At 38.9% G+C, this 24,429-nt stretch overlaps 1 pseudogene; it reads left to right on the plus strand.

Moving 5' to 3' along the window:
• Positions 1–161: 161 nt before the first annotated feature.
• Positions 162–19,690, plus strand: LOC146619385 (uncharacterized; annotated as a pseudogene).
• Positions 19,691–24,429: the final 4,739 nt, after the last annotated feature.

The raw sequence follows: 24,429 nt of genomic DNA on the forward strand, positions 1-24,429 counted from the left end.
CATGTACTGTGAAGTTTCTGTTCCAGGGGTCAGAGATGTTCCACAGGACCAGAGTATCTTCACCAACACGTCTGGAGGTGATGCAGGAGCTGTTTCGATCTGGGAGCTTGAACTGTAAAGAGCCTCCTTCTTCTCTTATGGCGATAAATTCATCTGCATGAATGTTGCTGATGAGAGTGAACAGCAGGGAGAAGCAGAGCTGTGCGACTGCAGCCATCCTGCTCAGAGGTCTCCTGGTGAGTGTCGTGCTTTCACTCTTCACAAGCCAAAGTGTGGACATGGGTTTTTTTATACTTCGTTGCATGGGTCCAGGGGTATCAAACATGTGGTCTGGAGCACAGAACCGGCCAGTCACAGTGTCCAATCTGAACCATTACAAGTCAGATAATGTCAGCTTTACCACACAGCCATGAATATTTATGAAAATCCTTTCTAAACTATTTAAAACTTTTTGAATAGTTTTTTAGTTTCAAAAACAACTAAAAAATGTTGTTTTCTATGTGATCCTTCATAAAACATCACATATTTTCCAACATAATTCAGGGTTTGGTTTGGTCTAAGTAAGCAGAGAAGTCCAGGCATCCAGTTTCCATGCAGATGTTTACATGAAGCTCATCATCTGATGATGAAACTTACTTTGCACCCAAGCAGCCCAACCAGAAATTGAAAGTGTACATGCATCAAGGGACGGAGCGCATCCCGTCAATAGGTCCAAAGTGCAATCGAGGCTAATCCCATGATCTTCTTATTTTCTTGTAGACCGAAGTTGAAAATCTGGCAGTATTTATTTTTGTGATTTTTTTTCCACTCTCAGCCGTCCTTCTCCTGTATTTGGGTCTGTTTGTTAATTTATTTCAATCATGTAAACAATATACAGGTACATTTAGCAAAGAAAATTAGAGAAAAAATTGTATACAAAATAAAGTTAATACATTTCAATATTGCTTCTGTTCTGATTCAGTTACATGTCGAAAGGGAGAGGGAAGAAGTACACACTTATTTATTTAAGTTATCCGTCAATATTTAGTCAGCTTCCTTACTGATAAGGAAGGACGATCGTGGCTCAAGAGTTGGGAGTTCGCCTTGTAATCGGAAGGTTGCCGGTTCGAGCCCCGGCTTGGACAGTCTCAGTCGTTGTGTCCTTGGGCGAGACACTTCACCCGTTGCCTACTGGTGGTGGTCAGAGGGCCCGGTGGCGCCAGTGTCCGGCAGCCTCGCCTCTGTCAGTGCGCCCCAGGGCGGCTGTGGCTACAATGTAGCTGCCATCACCAGTGTGTGAATGACTGGATATGTAAAGCGCTTTGGGGTACTTAGGGACTAGTAAAGCGCTATATAAATACAGGCCATTTACCATATAATCTGTAATAAAAATAGTGAACAGATTTCTGATGTAATATATAATATAATATTACACCATGAAATTTTCTAAATAGCGACAATTCACTTAATTTCAACATTTTCCCTCTTCTTTATAGCTCAAGAAGATCATATCTCTATAACTCTTGTTGAACTGTTTTATGTTTGGATATTGCTTCAATTTCATATTCAAACTGTTCCACAGCTTCACTCCATGCACTGAAACACAAAAGCTTTTTCCTGTTGCACGTACCTTCCCTGTTTTGAGTTACAAAAACCCCTTAAATTATAACTTACTCCTTTAAAAAAAACATACTCTGAATATAATCTGGCAGTTCCTTATTTTTTGCTTTGAATATAATTTGTGCTGTTTGGAATTTCACTAGATCAGCAAATTTCAATATTTCAGACTGCAAAAATAGTGAGTTTGTATGTTTCCTATAACCTGCATTGTGGATGATTCGAACTGCTTTTTTGTTGAAGAGTAAAAAGTGAAAGTAATGTGGTTTAATAGTTGTTGCCCCAGACCTCTGCACAAAAGCTTAAGTATGGTGAAACCAGTGAACAGTAGAGAATATGAAGTGATGTCCCGTGTGATACCTGCTTTGCCTTGTTTAGTACTGCAATGCTTCGTGATACTTTGGAATGAATATATCTTACGTGAGCACTCCAGTTTTTCATCTATTATTACCCCCAGAAATTTATTTTCACTGACTCTTTCAATATCAACACCATCCATCCATCCATCTTCATCCGCTTTATCCGAGGCCGGGTCGCGGGGGCAGCAGCCTAAGCAGAAAGGCCCAGACCTCCCTCTCCCCAGCCACCTCCTCCAGCTTATCCGGGGGAACACCAAAGCGTTCCCAGGCCAGCCGAGAGATATAATCTCTCCAGCGTGTCCTGGGTCTGCCTGCTGGGCATTCCCAGTTATGTAAAAATAGAAAACAATGATCCACGCTGCAGTTTCACACCTTGCATTTCCATCCACTGGGACAAATTGGACCCTTTGCCATCCTACTTATGGGGGATTTTAATATTATTTAAATAAACTGCCAAACGTGTTTTGAATTTGCCCTAAAATAAAGTCATTAAAAAAATTTCCACTTGGAGTTAAAGTGGACATTAAACACCACGTGTATAAAGATTAATTTGCACCATGAAGCCCTGCTGTCACAAACTTGCATAGATGTAACATTGTCTGTGAAGTTAGATTTAAGAGAGAAGTCCTTGAAGTTTTTACAACAGAACGTGACGTCATCAGGTTGGTGGGTTGGCTGCAGCTCATAGACTTACATTATATTAGAAAACCAGTGAACCTCAGTGGAAAACAAGATTAAAACTAACAAGTCTAAGGGGGGTCACTTTGGTGCTCCCCCTGGTTACAGCAAAGAGTTTCATGTTAAGAAACCAAAGATGTACTGTCCACTTTCACTCTGTGTCTCCTAAACAGTCAGTGTTTCCTTGTTGTTTGGCTAGCTGTGAAACGGGAAAATCCACCTGTTGGCTGTAATGTTCATGCAGGTGGCAGCAGGGAAAGTGGATATTTGTTACTCAACATGCGTCTGAGCTTATATTGACACCATAGGAGGTAAACTCTGTCGTGGAAGTAGGTTTCCATCTAAGTTAATGTCAGCTGTGACAGTTCTAACAGTTGTGCTGCTTGTTGTAGATCAGAAATAAATATAAACAGCTTATATTAAGTTGTGCCCAGTAGCTCAGCAGATACTCTAAAGCTCATGATGTAATGAGGAAAAGAAAACAGGCTGATATCCAGATTGACGTTTTGGAAACTGATTTTGCTTCTGCAGCATCCTGTGTGCAATCCTGTTAGAATATGTCTGATCAGGGCGATGGTTGGATCCTGTTAAATACCCCAATTCTTTGATCTTTGGGCTGAAAGAAGAACGACACTTGGTGTTTAATGCTCAATCAACAATCTCTTTAGACCATACAACCCTTTAGGCATAAACGTCTGGATGGGAGATTTGCACAGGAGGTGGAGTTTTCCATCTACCCAGCTCCCCAAGTGTCCACTGCTGTGGTTGAGCCATACAACTCCATCCTGACCACCCACACCACCCTAGAGCACTCTGACTGTGCCTTCATGGTAGATAACGAGGCAATCTATGACATCTGCCGTAGGAACCTCGATATCGAGCGTCCTTCCTACACCAACCTGAACAGGTTGATCAGCCAGATTGTGTCCTTCATCACTACTTCGCTCCGCTTCGATGGCGCCCTCAATGTTGATCTGACAGAGTTCCAGACCAACTTGGTGCCCTACCCTCGTATCCATTTCCCCCTGGCCACCTATGCCCCCGTCATCTCTGCAGAGAAAGCTTATCACGAGCAGTTAACTGTATCAGAAATCACAAACGCTTGCTTCGAGCCAGCCAATCAGATGGTGAAATGTGACCCTCGCCACGGCAAGTACCGGCCTGCTGCCTTTTGTACCGTGGCGAAGTGGTGCCCAAAGATGTCAACGCTGCCATTGCTACCATCAAAACCAAGCGCACCATCCAGTTCGTGGACTGGTGCCCCACCGGTTTCAAGGTCGGCATCAACTACCAGCCACCCACTGTGGTTCCTGGTGGAGACCTGGCCAAGGTCCAGAGGGCTGTGTGTATGCTGAGCAACACCACCGCCATTGCTGAGGCCTGGGCACGACTTGACCACAAGTTTGACTTGATGTACGCCAAGCGTGCATTTGTTCACTGGTATGTGGGTGAGGGAATGGAGGAGGGTGAGTTTTCTGAGGCTAGAGAGGACATGGCAGCTCTAGAGAAGGATTATGAAGAGGTTGGAGTTGACTCTGTTGATGGGGAGGGAGATGAGGAAGGTGAGGAGTAGGTTCATTGCAATAAAATCATCAAAGTTATGCAAGTTCGCTCAGAAGCACTGTTACGTTGTTCTACCAAATCTTGTTACACATTCCTGTGTATATTTTTCAACTTTAAATAAATGTGTTTGAAAATGTGATGTTTTAATGCTATGTGAGAGTGTAACATGGAGACATGACCACTTTGTTGTTATTAAGGTGCTGCTTAATAAAGAGTACATGAGCTGTTTAATCACTGGTGTGCTTAATTTTAACCCCCCAAAATCTAGAAAAGAAAGTTAACCGCTAGGTTAATTCTGAATAAAGTAAAATAACGTAAATAAACTAGAAAGTGCATTTTCTGAAGAAACTGCAGTGTGAATGCTTGAATCTGAATGTATGCATTGAAATGAAATAATTACTGAATTTTGAGTTAAAAATATTGAATGAGATAAAAAAAAAACCCCGAATTTAACCTGAAAACAAAAGTGCTGAACTGCTAAAAGCTGAAGGTTACACAGAAGAAGAAGTTGGAAAAAAGCTGAAAATGTTTTAATTGTAAATTAGAAAAACCTAAGAAATGAGAAAAGAACATTTAGAGTCAGAAAACATCTGAAAGAATATTAAAAGGTCATATTCTTTGAATCACTGAATGACTCAAATGTGATCCCTCCACTTGGACCCACACAGTTTAAAAAGTTTACATCTCTGAGCTTTGAAAGACAAGATGTTGGAAAAAGAACAACGATGGCGACGTTTTGAGGGTAAAATGATGGCTTTAACACTCCACAGTGTTAAAGCCATCACATCATCAGTTGAAAGAGAAGTGTTTAAGATGAATTTTGGCAGAGTGGCAGAGAGAGCTCGTTAAGCAGGCAGGTGTGAGCCTGGTTGCTATAGTGACCGCACCCAATGGCTCCATACACACGGACACAGACATGCACCTCACTTTTGCTGCTTAAAATGAACAGAAAAGTCAGGCCGAAACAAATCGTTCCCAAATGAAAAGTAAAAGTCGTATTGACAAAATTCTTTCACTGTGAGCGACAGCAATGTCTAGTCTACCAAATTCTCAGTTTTCATGTCTGTGGAGTTTATTATATGGACGTGGTGACAGTGGAAAGACACCATGCTCTTCTGATTTTCAAACGAACCTTCTGAGCCATTTTAACATTAGAGTCTATGGAAGAGTTGGAGGGAGGAGGCTGTGCATTGGTGACATTTATGAAAGAACCATAACACCTAGTACAATAGTAAACACATTGGATGAAAGAGGACAGCCATGGCTACGTTTTGAGGGTAAAATCATACCTGTAGAGCAAACGCTGCGGACACAGCAGCAGTTTTAAAAAAGATTTTAAGATTATTTTTTTTGCTCCTCTCACTCTAGCAGTTGAGCTGCCTCACTCTAGCCCCAACATTCCGTCCCATACACACCCATTATAAACTCTGAAACGGGTGAAAAAACATCATGAAACTTAAACTGGAACTGAAGAAAAAGTATAATAGATATTGAAAAGATAAATGCAAGTTGAATAGTTGAATGTCTTGTCTTCGTTTTAAAGTTTGAATGGTGGCTCTATGTCAATGTATGTGGAAGTAGTAAGAGTTTAAAAATGAGTAAGTTGAATGAGGATTTGAAGGGTCTCCCCATTGAAATACATTATAAATTTTTGTTGAATAAAGTTGAATAAAATTAAAAATATAAATGTTAAAAATATGAAAAATGGAAGCAGTGTTGTCCAAAAGAATAGGAATCTAACGGTGTTGGAATGGTTTTTCTAAGTTGAACGGTTTTGAAGGAGTAGGATTACAAAAAACGTACGGAATACAGAATAAAATATAACTAGAAAAATTTGCATTTCCTGCGAAAATGCTGTGTGGATGCCTTAACGCTGAAGAAGTCTGCAGAAAAAAGCTGAAAAAAAATGTTGCCCTGAGCAGGATTCGAACCTGGCCCTTCTGGTCTAAGGGCAGCTATTTAGCTCACTGAGCCAATGTCATTATCACAAAGAAGAGGTGGAGAGATTGACAATTGTGCTGAAATGATTTGGCACAAGTACTATGATTTAGTACAAATACTATGATTTGGCAGAAATACTATGCCTTAGTAGTAATACTATAACATAAGAGATATACTATGGTTTTGCAGACATATTATGTTTTTGCACAAATACCATGATTTGGCACAAATGCTATGATTTAGCAGAAATACTATGAATGGGTACAAATACTATGATTTGGCAATAATACTGCATTTTAACACAACTACTGAGATTTGATTGAAAAAACTATGATTTAGAAGAAATATTATTACTCCATACAAGTACTATGATTTAGTACAAATACTATGAATTGGCAGAAATACTGTGACTTAGTAGTAATACTATAAAATAACAGACATACGGTGATTTTGCAGAAATGCAATGTTTTTGCACATATACTATGATTTTGCTCAAATACTATGAAATTGCAGTAGTACTATGATTTTGAAGGAATACTATGATTTGGCAGAAATACTGTGATTTGGCAATAATACTGTGTTTTAACACAACTACTGAGATTTGATTGAAATACTATGATTTAGAAGAAATACTATTACTCCATACAAATACGATGCTTTGGGACAAATACTATGTTTTGGTTCCAATACTATGATGTGCAACAAATACTATGATTTGGCACAAGTACTATGATTTAGTACAAATACTATGATTTGGCAGAAATACTCTGATTTAGCAGAAGTACTATCTTTTGGTAGAAATTCCTGCTAAAAGGTAGTATTTCTGCGTTTTAGCAGAAATACTGTAATTTGGCATAAATACTATGATTTGGCATAAATACTATGCCTTAGTAGTAATACTATAACATAAGAGATATACTATGGTTTTGCAGACATACTATGTTTTTGCACAAATACCATGATTTGGCACAAATGCTGTGATTTAGCAGAAATACTATGATTGGGTTCAAATACTATGATTTGGCAATAATACTGCGTTTTAACAACAACTACTGAGATTTGATTGAAATACTATGATTTAGAAGAAATACTATGACTCCATACAAATACGATGCTTTGGCACAAATACTATGATTTGGCAGAAATACCATGACTTAGTAGTAATACTATAACATAACAGATTTCCTAAAAAAAACTATGAAATTGCATTAATTCTATGACTTGGCAGAGATACTACGTTTTAGCACAAATACTATAACAACGCAGAAATACTATGACTTAGTAGTAATACTATAACATAACAGTTCAATGTTCTTGCACAAATACCACAATATGGCAGAAATACTATGTTTTAGCACAAATACTGTGATTTGGTATAAATACTATGATTTGGCACACATACTATATTCCGCAGATACACTATATTCTACGACTTAGTAGTAATACTATAACATAACAGAATTATTAATTGGGCACAAATACCACGATTTGGCAAAAATACCATGATTCGGCACAAATACGATGACATGGCAAAAATACTATGATTGGGTACAAATACTATGATTTGGCAATAATACTGCATTTTAACACAACTACTGAGATTTGATTGAAATACTATGATTTAGAAGGAATACCATTACTCCATACAAATACGATGCTTTGGGACAAATACTATGTTTTGGTTCCAATACTATGATGTGCAACAAATACTACGATTTGGCACAAGTACTATGCCTTAGTAGTAATACTATAACATAAGAGATATACTATGGTTTTTCAGACATACTATGTTTTTGCACAAATACCATGATTTGGCACAAATGCTATGATTTAGCAGAAATACTATGATTGGGTTCAAATACTATGATTTGGCAATAATACTTCGTTTTAACAACAACTACTGAGATTTGATTGAAATACTATGATTTAGAAGAAATACTATGACTCCATACAAATACAATGCTTTGGAACAAATACTATGATTTGGCACAAGTACTATCATTCAGTACAAATACTATGATTGGGCAGAAGTACTATGTTTCAGTACAAATACTATGATTTGGCAGGAATACTCTGATTTAGCAGAAATACTATGTTTTAACATAAATACTATCTTTTGGCAGAAATTCCTGCTAAAAAGGACTATTTCTGCTTTTTAGTAGAAATACTATAATTTGGCATAAATACTATAATTTGGGATAAATACTATGATTTGGCACATAATATATTCACCACATATATTATAAAATAACAGAAATATTATGATTTGGCCTCAAAACCATGATTTTGCACAAATACCATGATTTTGCAAAAATACTATGAGTTAGCAAAAATACTATGATTTAGCTGAAGTACTAAGATGTAGCAGAAGTACTTTGTTTTAGCAGAAATACTATGATTGAGGAGTAATACTTAAACATAGGAGAAATACTGATACACAGACACACATACACAGACAGTAAAGGGAACAGGAGCTGTGGAGAGTCTGGGCTTGGTATATGTAGGTCAGTTAAATTAGCTGCACCTGCTGTAGTCAGCCCTTACACACACAGACACAGACACAGACACAGAGAGAGGTGTGAGTTTTCTTCAGTGTATTTCTGACATTCAGGATTCCCCTCGAACAAATGGCCATAATTTCCTAACCGTAGAGGCTAGAACGGTCATTCAGACATCGTTTTATTCAGAAGAGATGGGGGAATCTTCAGGTCTTCATAATTCAGAGATAAACTATAAATTATTAAAGATATATGACTTGTAATACACTGTAACTGTGTAGAGGCGAAGCAAAAACTGCCTTGACTTGCTCTCAAACAACCTTTGGTAACTCTAAATCTATATGGAGCATCAAAATCATTCTTTCACCGTAAGAAACAGCAGGCTTTGGTGAACAGTCATGGAAATTTTCAGGGCTCTGTGGAAATCCATCAAAAAGATATCATGAGAGAAAAAAGTGGCTCATTTCCAGAATTTGAAATCTCATGAAATCTGAGCGAGGGACAAATTTCCTACCCTCAAACAAGTCTAACTCATCTCCTAACGGTAATAGGTGAGAAAATAATTCTTGAATTGTGAGCATCAGAAGTGTCTGACGATATATTGGGACAAGCCTTATGTCTTAACTTTGCTTCGTTAAGGAGATATGACAATTTGAAAATGCCTCTCATTACAGGAATCCAGCGGTGATTTTGAACAAACTCTCCATTGACTTTATATGGAGAGTTTTCTGACTTTGTGTTACTCTGAGGAGATTTGCAAAATATCTATGTGTCCCACAACAATGATAGGGACATTTTCTGAAAGCCAGCAAAAATACCTACGTTTTGATGTATAATTTGTGGGGCTTGAGTGGAAATTGAGCGAGTAGCAAGAAGTTGTTCGGACATGAAGAGAAAATTCAAACAGTTTCACTGTCCCCTCTGAGTTAATTGCATAGCAACCATAGCAACGCATGTATTTTCTGAAAAATCACAATTTTGCAACTGAAGACTTAAAGAGAGATAAGATGAAAACGGTAGAAGATCTGAAAAAGCTGAATCACACAGGAATAGCCCAATAATTTGAGAACGTTTTAAAGTTTGAATGGAGTTTCTAGGTGAAAGTATGAGGCAGTAGTTAAGTTTCAAAGACAAGAAAGTTTTAGCAAAATTGTGGAAGTTTCCCATTCATTTCAATGGGACAAATTAAAGGAAAAAAGTGTAATATTTTAAAAAGTATAATAGTAATAAACACCAAAAGTCATAGCCGGCATTAGCAGAAAGAGCAGAACAGTTTAGAGTTTGAACGGTGAAAATAGCACAAAAATTGTGGAAGTAGTTCTGCGGCGAAAAGTGTACGGAAACACCCGGAATAATAAAGAATAAAGAGAAACAGGAACTCAATAGTGTGGATGCCCATTGAGGGCATCCACACAATAATAATAATAATAAAGATTACAACAACAATACTGTGAATGCTTTTCAAGCATTCACACTAATTAAAAATATAATAATTTAACATTATAATAACTAAAAGCGACATTTTTAGTGAATCTATATCTTTCTTAACCCCCCTAGTTCACAAAGCCTTAAAGTTTACTCTTCGGGCGCCCCTCATCCCCCGTTTTTTTCCGCCAAAATTATCCACACCCACTGCCGCGCTATGCATTCTGGGATATGTTGGGCCACGAAGTCTACACCGCCACATCCTTAAAATTCAGGAAAATGAAGGACGCATTTGAGGGCCGGATTTCGAGCAGCCTTCGAAGTGGGACAGCCTTCGTCGCGTCGCTGTGACGTAATCGGCCTTAAAATGCGGCCTTTAAGGCTGCAGACCCTGAATTGGGAAACAGCCATAGCCTAACATATGAAACAGGAAAAGACGGCCGTGTAATCCCTTTATTTCCCTTGAGAGAGAAATGGATCTGAAACCACAGAAATCAGAGTGTTTGCAGAGTGCAGACACACAGATAATGAAGACATGCTGCTCGGAAATGTTAGATACAGATAAAAATGGTGTGTGTGTGTGTGTGTGTGTGTGTGTGTGTGTACTGAGCCAAGATTGCAAAACAGCCCAACTGCCTCAGTAATTATGGACCTTATAGTCCTTACAAACACTGTTTCACTAACTTCATTAAACATTTTACATACATATGTCACTGCTGTATAATTTACAGCAAACGCCGTGAACGCAGCGGTGCACGAGCCACTGCAGTGGAGCTCACGTACAGCTTTGTGGGCTCAAAATGTGGTTAGAAATATTTTGTACTTGTACTTTTGTATGTGTAAAAAGAATTTGTGTGTGTGTGTAAAAAAGATTTGTATGTGGACTTAGCCAAAAAAAAAACCCGTGTGAATCTCTGCAAGTTACAAGTACGAATTTTGACCCTATTTTTCTTCCTTTCATCTGATTGGTTAATGTCATGTCAATCACAAATGTAACAATCCAATCAGAGAACAGATGAGTTTGGCTGTCGGAGGGGAGCTTTTTTGAACTGCGGGTTATTACTCTATAATATTACTTACTCTAATATTACTAATAATAATTATTAGTAATATTAATTATTAATTATCTAATAATATACTAATCTAATATTACTTACACCGCACTTTACAGTTATTTATTTGTAAAAAATGTTTGGAATCGTATGATTTTTGTTCCACTTCTCACATGTTTACCACTTTGTGTTGGTCTTTCACGTGGAATTCCAATAAAATTGATTCATGTTTGCGGCTGTAATGTGACAAAATGTGGAAGAGTTTAAGGGGGCCGAACACTTTTGCAAGCCACTGTAAAGAACTTGGAAAGAAAAGCATCTTGCATCAGGACATCCAGATGTTTTTCTTCTCTACAAAGGTGTATTAAAAAAAGAACAGCAAATTATAATATTACAGCGGATGTGTGACCTTAAAGGTTTCTGGCTGAAAAAAGGTCACTGATCAAACTGATTCTTGCTCACAAAAAACATTTTAATCAGATTCTCTGCAGGAAAATTTGAAAACATTTCCTCCTAGCTTCTCAGTATTCACTTATCAGCATTCAGTCAAACGTTCATTTACGGGTGTAGTTAAAAAACTGCTAATAACTGACTTTCCACAGCAGTTGTTTGGTCGGACACAGTAAGAGATGTAATCTTACTCTTCATGTGAGAAAGAAGGTGTCTCTGAGATGTACTAATAGTGTGTTAGTTCCAAATAGTAAATTAGTGAATGTATTTCATGGCAGCTTGATTATTCTTGGACAAACAGTGCAGTCTTCCTCAAAGCATCACTGTGAATATAATCATATAATGTTAAAAATATAATAACAGTCTTTTTATTATTGCTCAATGAAATAAATAAATCCTCTTTATTATCAGAGTGAAAACAGACTTCCACAAACGAACGTCAACTGATGACTCCATAAATATTCAGCCCTTCAAAGGTGACTGACCTGCTTCAACAGCCAAAATCACATATTTCTGGAAGGTCCACTCACTGGTTATTCAGCATGCCAGGCTGCAGTTACACCATGCAGACAAAAGAGCACTCGGAGCAAGTTAAAGGAAAGGTTATTCAAAAGTAGCAGTCTGGGAATGGAGACAGAGGAGTTCACTTAAATCTGTCATTATGAAACGGAAGCAATCAAATCTGCCTAAATCTGACACTCAAAGGTAAACTGGATACCTGGCTGACCATCACGTTCACGACCAGGTGAGGACGGATCAAAGATCAGGAGTCGATTTCAGGCTTGGGCTTGCTTTCATCATATTAGTCCAATCCAACTTGAATCCAGATGATGGAAAGATAGCCCGGGTCTGTTGATGAGTCTCCACTTAAACACTGACGTTGTTTGTGTTTCCTGGAGTCCCGTCAGTCCTGTAAACCAGCGTCCCCAACCTTTTTTGTGCCACGGACCGGTTTATGACCGACAATATTCTCAAGGACCGACCTTTAAGGTGTCGAGGATAAATACAACAAAATAAAACCAGTACCGCTGCCAAAACAAGAAGAGTTATTCAAAACACATGGGAAAAGACCCAGGGAAACAGAGTTAATGATTAAAAAGATTTTAAAAAATAACGCTAAAACCCCTGAAGAGCATCAGTTTCACACCCAAACCTCAACTCTCGCGGCCTGGTACCAAACGACCGGTGCCGGTCCGTGGCCCGGGGGTTGGGGACCGCTGCTGTGAATAAAAGGAATCTGTTTGAAGGCTGTGCAGAGCAGCGGGACCACACATTGTCACGTAACGTTTTTCATCATATTAATATTTATTTGTAAAATAGTAAATTTTAGTTTTAATGTTCAGTAAATAAAATTACATTATTGAATACTACGTGCTACGCAATAATAGTAATAATATTACTTCTAATAGTCGTAATAGCAGTTATTGTTTTTGTTGTCATCATGCTGTTAAAATTGTGACTTTTAAAATTTTAATTAATTAAAATAAAATATTTAAAAAATTTTTTTTTAACTCTACCACCAAAAACCGAATACTAAAAAATAATAATAAATGATGATAACATGTATTTATTATGTTGCTCCTTGTTTGATTTCTCTTCTGTTTTTTTTCTCCATACAGGTGATCCAGGTGTTTTGTTTGTTTTTCTTTTTGTTCCTTCCCCCCTTTCTCATCATCTCTTCTCCCCTCTGTTTTTTCTTTCTCTCCCTCTTTCTTTCATTCTTTCCTTCTCCCTGTCCTTTCCCCCAGTCATGTCTGTCCCGTCTGTAACAACTGATAATAAAATAAAATAAATACACAATTATAATAAAGGTCAATCAAATGGACCAACATGGCATCTTTCTTGGCCTTCAAACAACAATTCTGATGGCTAAAGATCCAAATGGGACAGGCAAATAAATAAATAAATAAATGATGATAACCATGTGCAGCTTCTCTCGTCTTCCATTTTTCCCTGATGTGTTTCACTCAACATCAGACACGTGTTAAAGTGTGTTGGCTGCATATTAAGGTCAAAATGCTGATGAGCTCTGATCCAGTTGACTGATATACTCTGCTCTACATCCTGCACTGAAATATGAGGATTGTGTGTTTATTAAAATTTAAAATCATCATGGAGTCATTGACAGAAGAGCATCAACATTCAGCCTGTTAAATTATATTTAGATATTTTTATTTCAGAAATGATTCCTAATAAAAATGGAGAATATAAAAACACAATCAAAGCAGTAAAGTCCATATTATGAAGTGTTTGCTGTATCAGACAATCATGTTTATTCACAACAATGAAAACAATATAGTGCAGATAAACATGGTGCTGTAATGAATCTGCTCTTAAACACAATAACAAAATACATTTTCCAAGAGAGATGATAATGATTCACATCAGAGTGAAGAACGAATACATTTACAACTGGTTTCTAACATTTCTTATAGATCGAACTGATCACTGATAGAAACAGAAGAATGTTCAAAATGATACTCTGAGAGATACATGAATGAGATATGGATAAACATCAAATCACATAAAACAAAAAAGCACAAAATCACTATAACTGAAATAAAATATGAGCAGAAATATAGAAGAATTAAGTAAAAAGATAGAAAAAGGCAAAATGTTTAAAATATATAATCACATAAGAGACTGAACCGTCCAGTCAGGTCACAGATTCATATCTACAATAATATTTTTCTTTGTTTTTGTTTTGATTTAATCACTTCTATGTATTATTATTATCATCATCATCAGCATATTAAGTGTGTGTCTGAGCTGAAAGCTGCTCTCCTCTCCTGGTTTTCTGTATCACACAGACCACAACAACACAAAGCATCACCTGCAGACCGCTGAGCAGTATCCACCTGACTCTGTAGAAGGTCGAGTAAACCCCAAAAGGCTCTCTGTAGATCAGAACAAATTTTTCTCTTGACACACACTCATACTGTGACATTGAACCTGCACACATATACTCTCCTGCATCTTCCAGTGAGACATTAGAGATTATCAGGCTGTCATGGGAACAAGTGATTCTTTTGTCACTGCAGAACTCAATATCGTACACAATTTTGCCTTCTGTTTGGATCAACTTAATGAACATAAAGCCCGAAGTACTATTTTCCCAATCATCAGAGCATCTCATAGTGACTTCATCTCCCTCTGAGAAAACCTTTACTGCAGGTGGACCAAATTTAGGGCACACCAAAAGCCAGTACGAATGTATTACTTTTTCACCTACACAGCTGTAGATATCTGAATCATTTAACATTAGTGATGGAAGTACCAGCGAGAAGTTTCGACCAATTTCTTGATTAAAACTGTAGAAAGCTGCTTCCTTCATCCAAACCGGGGGCTGGTCATGAATGGGGTCCATGAAGGGACACTCCAGCACAGCTGTGTCTCCCTCTGAAGCATAACGTAGCTTTGTATGTTTGGTCAAACGTACAGAGTAAGTGCTCACACACTGCTGTTGGTTCATCACCAGGCAGATGTAAGACGTTGGTTGTGTGTTGACATGAAGAAGTGATGTGTTTGTCACCTGCAGGAAACTTTCTTGGACTTTATTCACCTTCAAAATTCTGTCTTCGAAACTACTCAGCCCGGCTTGTTGTTGCCACTCCCCGTAATGTCTGATCCAACGCACCGTCAGATTCTCACCTGCTCCTTTACATTGTACGTCTACAGTAGCATCAGAAGCTATGATAGATTCTTCCCCCTTTACTGTCTTACACACAGTCAGGCTGATGTTTCTCTCATATGTCACGCTGCCCTGAGTCCAGCACACATCTTGGTACAGTCCAGAGTCTGAGTGGGTCAGGTTGTTGAGAGTAAATGAAGGAGAACCATGAAGTGTCTCAGGAAATGAGAGTCGTCCTGTCAGGTCTTCATGTACTGTGAAGGTTCTGTTCCAGGGGTCAGAGATGATCCACAGGACCAGAGTATCTTCACCAACACGTCTGGAGGTGATGCAGGAGCTGTTTTGATCTGGGAGCTTGAACTGTAAAGAGCCTCCTTCTTCAATTATGGCGATAAATTCTTCTGCATGAATGTTGCTGATGAGAGTGAACAGCAGGGAGAAGCAGAGCTGTGCGACTGCAGCCATCCTGCTCAGAGGTCTCCTGGTGAGTGTCGTACAAGCACTGACTCTGCTCGCTTCATGAGCTTCCTGTTTGTGGTTGGAGGAGGAGGAACGTCACTTCTTTATCACATCATCAAGGAACACTTTGAAGCATTTGGCTCGATATCACGCCGTATATCTGCTTTCACTCTTCACAGGTCAAAGTGTGGACACGGTTTTTTTTATACTTCGTTGCATGGGTCCAGGGGTATCAAACATGTGGTCTGGAGCACAGAACCGGCCAGTCACAGTGTCCAATCTGAACAGTTACAAGTGAGATAATGTCAGCTTTACCACATAGCCATGAATATTTCTAAAAATGTAAAAGTCCTTTCTAAACTATTTAAAACTTTTTGAATAGTTTTTTAATTTCAAAAACAACTAAAAAAATGTTGTTTCCTATGTGATCCTTCATAAAACATCACATATTTTCCAACATAATTCAGGGTTTGGTTTGGTCTAAGTAAGCAGAGAAGTCCAGGCATCCAGTTTCCATGCAGATGTTTACATAACGCTCATCATCTGATGATGAAACTTACTTTGCACCCAAGCAGCCCAACCAGAAATTGAAAGTGTACATGCATCAAGGGACGGAGCGCATCCCGTCAATAGGTCCAAAGTGCAATCGAGGCTAATCCCATGATCTTCTTATTTTCTTGTAGACCGAAGTTGAAAATCTGGCAGTATTTATTTTTTACAAAATAAAGTTAATACATTTCAATATTGCTTCTGTTCTGATTCAGTTACATGTCGAAAGGGAGAGGGAAGAAGTACACACTTATTTAATCGCACCCCTTTGCCATAAGTTATCCGTCAATATTTAGTCAGCTTCCTTACTGATAAGGAAGGACGATCGTGGCTCAAGAGTTGGGAGTTCGCCTTGTAATCAGAAGGTTGCCGGTTCGAGCCCCGACTTGGACAGTCTCGGTCGTTGTGTCCTTGGGCGAGACACTTCACCCGTTGCCTACTGGTGGTGGTCAGAGGGCCCGGTGGCGCCAGTGTCCGGCAGCCTCGCCTCTGTCAGTGCACCCCAGGGCGGCTGTGGCTACAATGTAGCTGCCATCACCAGTGTGTGAATGGGTGGATGACTGGATATGTAAAGCGCTTTGGGGTACTTAGGGACTAGTAAAGCGCTATATAAATACAGGCCATTTACCATATAATCTGTAATAAAAATAGTGAACAGATTTCTGATGTAATATATAATATAATATTACACCATGAAATTTTCTAAATAGCGACATTCACTTAATTTCAACATTTTCCCTCTTCTTTATAGCTCAAGAAGATCATATCTTTATAACTCTTGTTGAACTGTTTTATGTTTGGATATTGCTTCAATTTCATATTCAAACTGTTCCACAGCTTCACTCCATGCACAGAAACACAAAAGCTTTTTCCTGTTGCACGTACCTTCCCTGTTTTGAGTTACAAAAACCCTTAAATTATAACTTACTCCTTTAAAAAAAACATACTCTGAATATAATCTGGCAGTTCCTTATTTTTTGCTTTGAATATAATTTGTGCTGTTTGGAATTTCACTAGATCAGCAAATTTCAATATTTCAGACTGCAAAAATAGTGAGTTTGTATGTTCCCTATAACCTGCATTGTGGATGATTCGAACTGCTTTTTTGTTGAAGAGTAAAAAGTGAAAGTAATGTGGTTTAATAGTTGTTGCCCCAGACCTCTGCACAAAAGCTTAAGTATGGTGAAACCAGTGAACAGTAGAGAATATGAAGTGATGTCCCGTGTGATACCTGCTTTGCCTTGTTTAGTATTGCAATGCTTCGTGATACTTTGGAATGAATATATCTCACGTGAGCACTCCAGTTTTTCATCTATTATTACCCCCAGAAATTTATTTTCACTGACTCTTTCAATATCAACACCATCCATCCATCCATCTTCATCCGCTTTATCCGAGGCCGGGTCGCGGGGGCAGCAGCCTAAGCAGAAAGGCCCAGACCTCCCTCTCCCCAGCCACCTCCTCCAGCTTATCCGGGGGAACACCAAAGCGTTCCCAGGCCAGCCGAGAGATATAATCTCTCCAGCGTGTCCTGGGTCTGCCTGCTGGGCATTCCCAGTTATGTAAAAATAGAAAACAATGATCCACGCTGCAGTTTCACACCTTGCATTTCCATCCACTGGGACAAATTGGACCCTTTGCCATCCTACTTATGGGGCATTTTAATATTATTTAAATAAACTGCCAAACGTTTTTTGAATTTGCCCTAAAATAAAGTCATTAAAAAAATTTGAATGTCCACTTTAAAAAAAAAGTGGACATTAAACACCACATGTATAAAGATTAATTTGCACCATGAAGCCCTGCTCTCACAAACTTGCATAGATGTAACATTGTCTGTGAAGTTAGATTTAAGAGAGAAGTCCTTGACGTTTTTACAACAGAACGTGACGTCATCAGGTTGGTGGGTTGGCTGCAGCTCATAGACTTACATTATATTAGAAAACCAGTGAACCTCAGTGGAAAACAAGATTAAAACTAACAAGTCTAAGGGGGGTCACTTTGGTGCTCCCCCTGGCTACAGCAAAGAGTTTCATGTTAAGAAACCAAAGATGTACTGTCCACTTTCACTCTGTGTCTCCTAAACAGTCAGTGTTTCCTTGTTGTTTGGCTAGCTGTGAAACGGGAAAATCCACCTGTTGGCTGTAATGTTCATGCAGGTGGCAGCAGGGAAAGTGGATATTTATTATTCAACATGCGTCTGAGCTTATATTGACACCATAGGAGGTAAACTCTGTCGTGGAAGTAGGTTTCCATCTAAGTTAATGCCAGCTGTGACAGTTCTAACAGTTGTGCTGCTTGTTGTAGATCAGAAATAAATATAAACAGCTTATATTAAGTTGTGCCCAGTAGCTCAGCAGATACTCTAAAGCTCATGATGTAATGAGGAAAAGAAAACAGGCTGATATCCAGATTGACGTTTTGGAAACTGATTTTGCTTCTGCAGCATCCTGTGTGCAATCCTGTTAGAATATGTCTGATCAGGGCGATGGTTGGATCCTGTTAAATACCCCAATTCTTTGATCTTTGGGCTGAAAGAAGAACAACACTTGGTGTTTAATGCTCAATCAACAATCTCTTTAGACCATACAACCCTTTAGGCATAAACGTCTGGATGGGAGATTTGCACAGGAGGTGGAGTTTTCCATCTACCCAGCTCCCCAAGTGTCCACTGCTGTGGTTGAGCCATACAACTCCATCCTGACCACCCACACCACCCTAGAGCACTCTGACTGTGCCTTCATGGTAGATAACGAGGCAATCTATGACATCTGCCGTAGGAACCTCGATATCGAGCGTCCTTCCTACACCAACCTGAACAGGTTGATCAGCCAGATTGTGTCCTTCATCACTACTTCGCTCCGCTTCGATGGCGCCCTCAATGTTGATCTGACAGAGTTCCAGACCAACTTGGTGCCCTACCCTCGTATCCATTTCCCCCTGGCCACCTACGCCCCCGTCATCTCTGCAGAGAAAGCTTATCACGAGCAGTTAACTGTATCAGAAATCACAAACGCTTGCTTCGAGCCAGCCAATCAGATGGTGAAATGTGACCCTCGCCACGGCAAGTACATGGCCTGCTGCCTTTTGTACCGTGGCGATGTGGTGCCCAAAGATGTCAACGCTGCCATTGCTTCCATCAAAACCAAGCGCACCATCCAGTTCGTGGACTGGTGCCCCACCGGTTTCAAGGTCGGCATCAACTACCAGCCACCCACTGTGGTTCCTGGTGGAGACCTGGCCAAGGTCCAGAGGGCTGTGTGTATGCTGAGCAACACCACCGCCATCGCTGAGGCCTGGGCACGACTTGACCACAAGTTTGACTTGATGTACGCCAAGCGTGCATTTGTTCACTGGTATGTGGGTGAGGGAATGGAGGAGGGTGAGTTTTCTGAGGCTAGAGAGGACATGGCAGCTCTAGAGAAGGATTATGAAGAGGTTGGAGTTGACTCTGTTGATGGGGAGGGAGATGAGGAAGGTGAGGAGTAGGTTCATTGCAATGAAATCATCAAAGTTATGCAAGTTCACTCAGAAGCACTGTTACGTTGTTCTACCAAATCTTGTTACACATTCCTGTGTATATTTTTCAACTTTAAATAAATGTGTTTGAAAATGTGTTTTAATGCTATGTGAGAGTGTAACATGGAGACATGACCACTTTGTTTTGTAGTTCTGTTCTTTCAATATCAGCACTTTCTTTTATTAAGGTGCTGCTTAATAAAGAGTACATGAGGTGTTTAATCACTGGTATGCTTAATTTTAACCCTCCAAAATCTAGAAAAGAAAGTTAACCGCCAGGTTAATTCTGAATAAAGTAAAATAACGTAAATAAATTAAAAATATAATAATTTAACATTATAATAACTAAAAGCGACATTTTTAGTGAATCTATATCTTTCTTAACCCCCCTAGTTCACAAAGCCTTAAAGTTTACTCTTCGGGCGCCCCTCATCCGCTGTTTTTTTCCGCCAAAATTATCCACACCCACTGCCGCGCTATGCATTCTGGGATATGTTGGGCCACGAAGTCTACACCGCCACATCCTTAAAATTCAGGAAAATGAAGGACGCATTTGAGGGCCGGATTTCGAGCAGCCTTCGAAGTGGGACAGCCTTCGTCGCGTCGCTGTGACGTAATCGGCCTTAAAATGCGGCCTTTAAGGCTGCAGACCCTGAATTGGGAAACAGCCATAGCCTAACATATGAAACAGGAAAAGACGGCCGTGTAATCCCTTTATTTCCCTTGAGAGAGAAATGGATCTGAAACCACAGAAATCAGAGTGTTTGCAGAGTGCAGACACACAGATAATGAAGACATGCTGCTCGGAAATGTTAGATACAGATAAAAATGGTGTGTGTGTGTGTGTGTGTGTACTGAGCCCAACTGCCTCAGTAATTATGGACCTTATAGTCCTTACAAACACTGTTTCACTAACTTCAGTAAACATTTTACATACATATGTCAATGCTGTGTAATTTACAGCAAACGCCGTGAACGCAGCGGTGCACGAGCCACTGCAGTGGAGCTCACGTACAGCTTTGTGGGCTCAAAATGTGGTTAGAAATATTTTGTACTTCTACTTTTGTATGTGTAAAAAGAATTTGTGTGTGTGTAAAAAAGATTTGTATGTGGACTTAGCCAAAAAAAAAAACCCGTGTGAATCTCTGCAAGTTACAAGTACGAATTTTGACCCTATTTTTCTTCCTTTCATCTGATTGGTCAATGTCATGTCAATCACAAATGTAACAATCCAATCAGAGAACAGATGGGTTTGGCTGTCGGAGGGGAGCTTTTTTGAACTGCAGGTTATTACTCTATAATATTACTTACTCTAATATTACTAATAATAATTATTAGTAATATTAATTATTAATTATCTAATAATATACTAATCTAATATTACTTACACCGCACTTTACAGTTATTTATTTGTAAAAAAATTTTTGATTGATTGAATCTTTATTTTGAACATGTTGAAAAAGTACAACAAAATAGAATTAAAAGAGACAAATGAACAAAGCAAAACAAAAGGAAAACGAGCAACCACAACTCCAAATAACGTTCATGTTCAAAAAGGAGCAGGAAGAAGCATAAGCTTATTTAATCCCACCCCTTTTCCACTATCTAGTATCAATAGACTACAGAAATACCTCCTTGCAATTACATTATATGTCATGTGTATTTATTTATTTTTTTAATATATATACATATATGTTTCTATCTATCCATACATATGTATACACACATACGCACATATACACATTTTCAATAACCCCATTAACACCTCAAGGATACACAACCCATACCAACATACCCGTGCACCTGCACACACATGAAAATATTAGACAAGAACACCCTATCAAATCTCTACCTTTTCCCTGTACCCTGTAAAAACCATATCCTTAAACCGCTTTTTAAACTGTGCCATGCTCAGACATTGCTTCATATCTTTACTTAGTCTGTTCCACAGCTTCACTCCACACACAGAGATGCAAAAACTTTTTAATGTTGTACGGATACGAGGATGTTTTAAATTTAATTCCCCCCTCAAATTGTATCCCCGTTCCCTTTTAGAAAACATTTTTAGAATATTGTCAGGAAGCAGGTTATTTATTGCTTTATATATAATTTGTGCTGTGAGAAAATGAACCAGATCTGTGAATTTTAGAATTTTTGATTTTAATCTTTAATTTTAGTGGATGTTTGGAATCATGTATGATTTTTGTTCCACTTCTCACATGTTTACCACTTTGTGTTGGTCTTTCACGTGAAATTCCAATAAAATTGATTCATGTTTGCGGCTGTAATGTGACAAAATGTGGAAAAGTTTAAGGGGGCCGAAACACTTTTGCAAGCCACTGTAAGGAGCTTGGAAAGAAAAGCATCTGGCATCAGGACATCCAGATGTTTTTCTTCTCTACAAAGGTGTATTAAAAAAAAGAACAGCAAATTATAATATTACAGCGGATGTGTGACCTTAAAGGTTTCTGGCTGAAAAAAGGTCACTGATCAAACTGATTCTTGCTCACAAAAAACATTTTAATCAGATTCTCTGGAGGAAAATTTGAAAACATTTCCTCCTAACTTCTCAGTATTCACTTATCAGCATTCAGTCAAACGTTCATTTACGGGTGTAGTTAAAAAACTGCTAATAACTGACTTTCCACAGCAGTTGTTTGGTCGGACACAGTGAGAGATGTAATCTGTTACTCTTCATGTGAGAAAGAAGGTGTCTCTGAGATGTACTAATAGTGTGTTAGTTCCAAATAGTAAATTAGTGAATGTATTTCATGGCAGTTTGATTATTCTGGGACAAACAGTGCAGTCTTCCTCAAAGCATCACTGTGAATATAATCATATAATGTTAAAAATATAATAACAGTCTTTTTATTATTGGTCAATGAAATAAATATTCAGCCCTTCAAAGGTGACTGACCTGCTTCAACAGCCAAAATCACATATTTCTGGAAGGTCCACTCACTGGTTATTCAGCATGCCAGGCTGCAGTTACACCATGCAGACAAAAGAGCACTCGGAGCAAGTTAAAGGAAAGTTTATTCAAAAGTAGAAGTCTGGGAATGGAGACAGAGGAGTTCACTTAAATCTGTCATCATGAAACGGAAGCAATCAAATCTGCCTAAATCTGACACTCAAAGGTAGAGTTGGATGTCTCGAGACCGGTCTCAAGACCACTTTTACGTGGTCTTGGTCTCGTCTTGGTCTCGACGGACTTTTGTCTTGGTCTCGGTCTTGGTCTCGACGGACTTTGGTCTTGGTCTTGTCTTGGTCTCGCTGTTTCGGTCCTGTGTTCTCAAATCGACATAGTGTTCGGGAGATTTGGAGTCAACCATCAGCGGAGCGGGGGGGTGGCTTACTGGGCTTAAGCCCGGGTCATTTTTTCAGAAGCATGGGGTCTTTTGGAGTGTAATTTGTTAGTTAGATGCCTGACTGACAACTGTATAAAACAAGAACAACACACGAAGCACAGAGCGCACCGTCGTAAATTCCCCCTAATTTTGGTATGATCCGAGCTCAGGCACTAGGCGACTGAGCACAGCACCCATGTGAGCGAGGGGGGAGAAGCTGCTGCCTGCGAGTTTGCTGCAGACTAGTGATGGGATTTCCGGCTCTTTTTAGAGATCCGGCTCTTTCGGTTCGGCTCACTAAAAAGAGCCGGCTCTTTCGGCTCCGAACCGGCTCTTCAGGTTGTTTTGTTGCTTTAATTAATTTATTATTAACAATAATATAAAATTATGCACAAAAGGAATTACTAACGTAAAAACAAGTGGTTTTATTTATATATGTTTATATATAAATATATGCGGTGGCCCCTAGAGACAAAACACGTACAAACTCCAAAACACATTTCTAGCATGAACTGAACTTCCAAAGCAGAGCTACTAGATCACTTAAATTACACAATTGAAAGCATGTGTGTATTGTTTGTATATTTATACACAGGCACTCATATATATATTCAAATAATTTAAAAAAAAAGTTCATTTACCTGTTATTACCACACACCAAATCCGGTCGTTGGTACTTGCTGGCTTGTGTAGCCACAAGATAACAAAGGCTCAACACTGCGCCCAGCATCCTGGAGCACTTCTGTTGTCTTTTGTACGTGTTTTGAGTTTTTATGTGCTTCTGAGTTTTTATATGCTTCTGAGTTTTTACGTGCTTCGGAGTTTGTACGTGTTTTTACGTGTTTTTGGAGTTTTTACGTGTTTTGGAGTTTGTACGTGTTTTGGAGTTTGTACATGCTTCAGAGTTCGTACGTGATTTGAAGTTTGTATGTGCTTTGTCTCTAGGGGCCACCGTAAATATACTTTTATTTATTCACTCCACATAAAATGTAATAAATAAATCATATAATACAAAAATCAACTATTCACATTTCAAGTTTTAACTATTTAAATTTTCAGCTTTTTCCTTTCACAAATTTAAAGTGAAAAGAACACAAAACACTGCAAACCACAACACAATTAAATATAAATTATAATATGAAAACTAAAAGAACATGCATATTCTCTGTCATATGGACCTGCATGAATAAACTTTCTCAATCCTTTATCATCTGCAACCGAAAATAGTTGTGGATGATTACTATACCTTTCTAATGTTGTTGTCCCTGCCTCTCTTTCTCTCTCTCTGGCTCTGTTCCTGTGCTACTGAGTGTAACTACCGCCCCTCCCCCCTCTGCCCAGCGTAAAGCACAAGGCTCGCGT

The sequence above is a fragment of the Diplotaxodon limnothrissa genome, linkage group LG14, assembly GCF_057381915.1.
Source record: "Diplotaxodon limnothrissa isolate DT_005_m linkage group LG14, D_limnothrissa_male_GT1.1, whole genome shotgun sequence".
NCBI lineage: Eukaryota > Metazoa > Chordata > Actinopteri > Cichliformes > Cichlidae > Diplotaxodon > Diplotaxodon limnothrissa.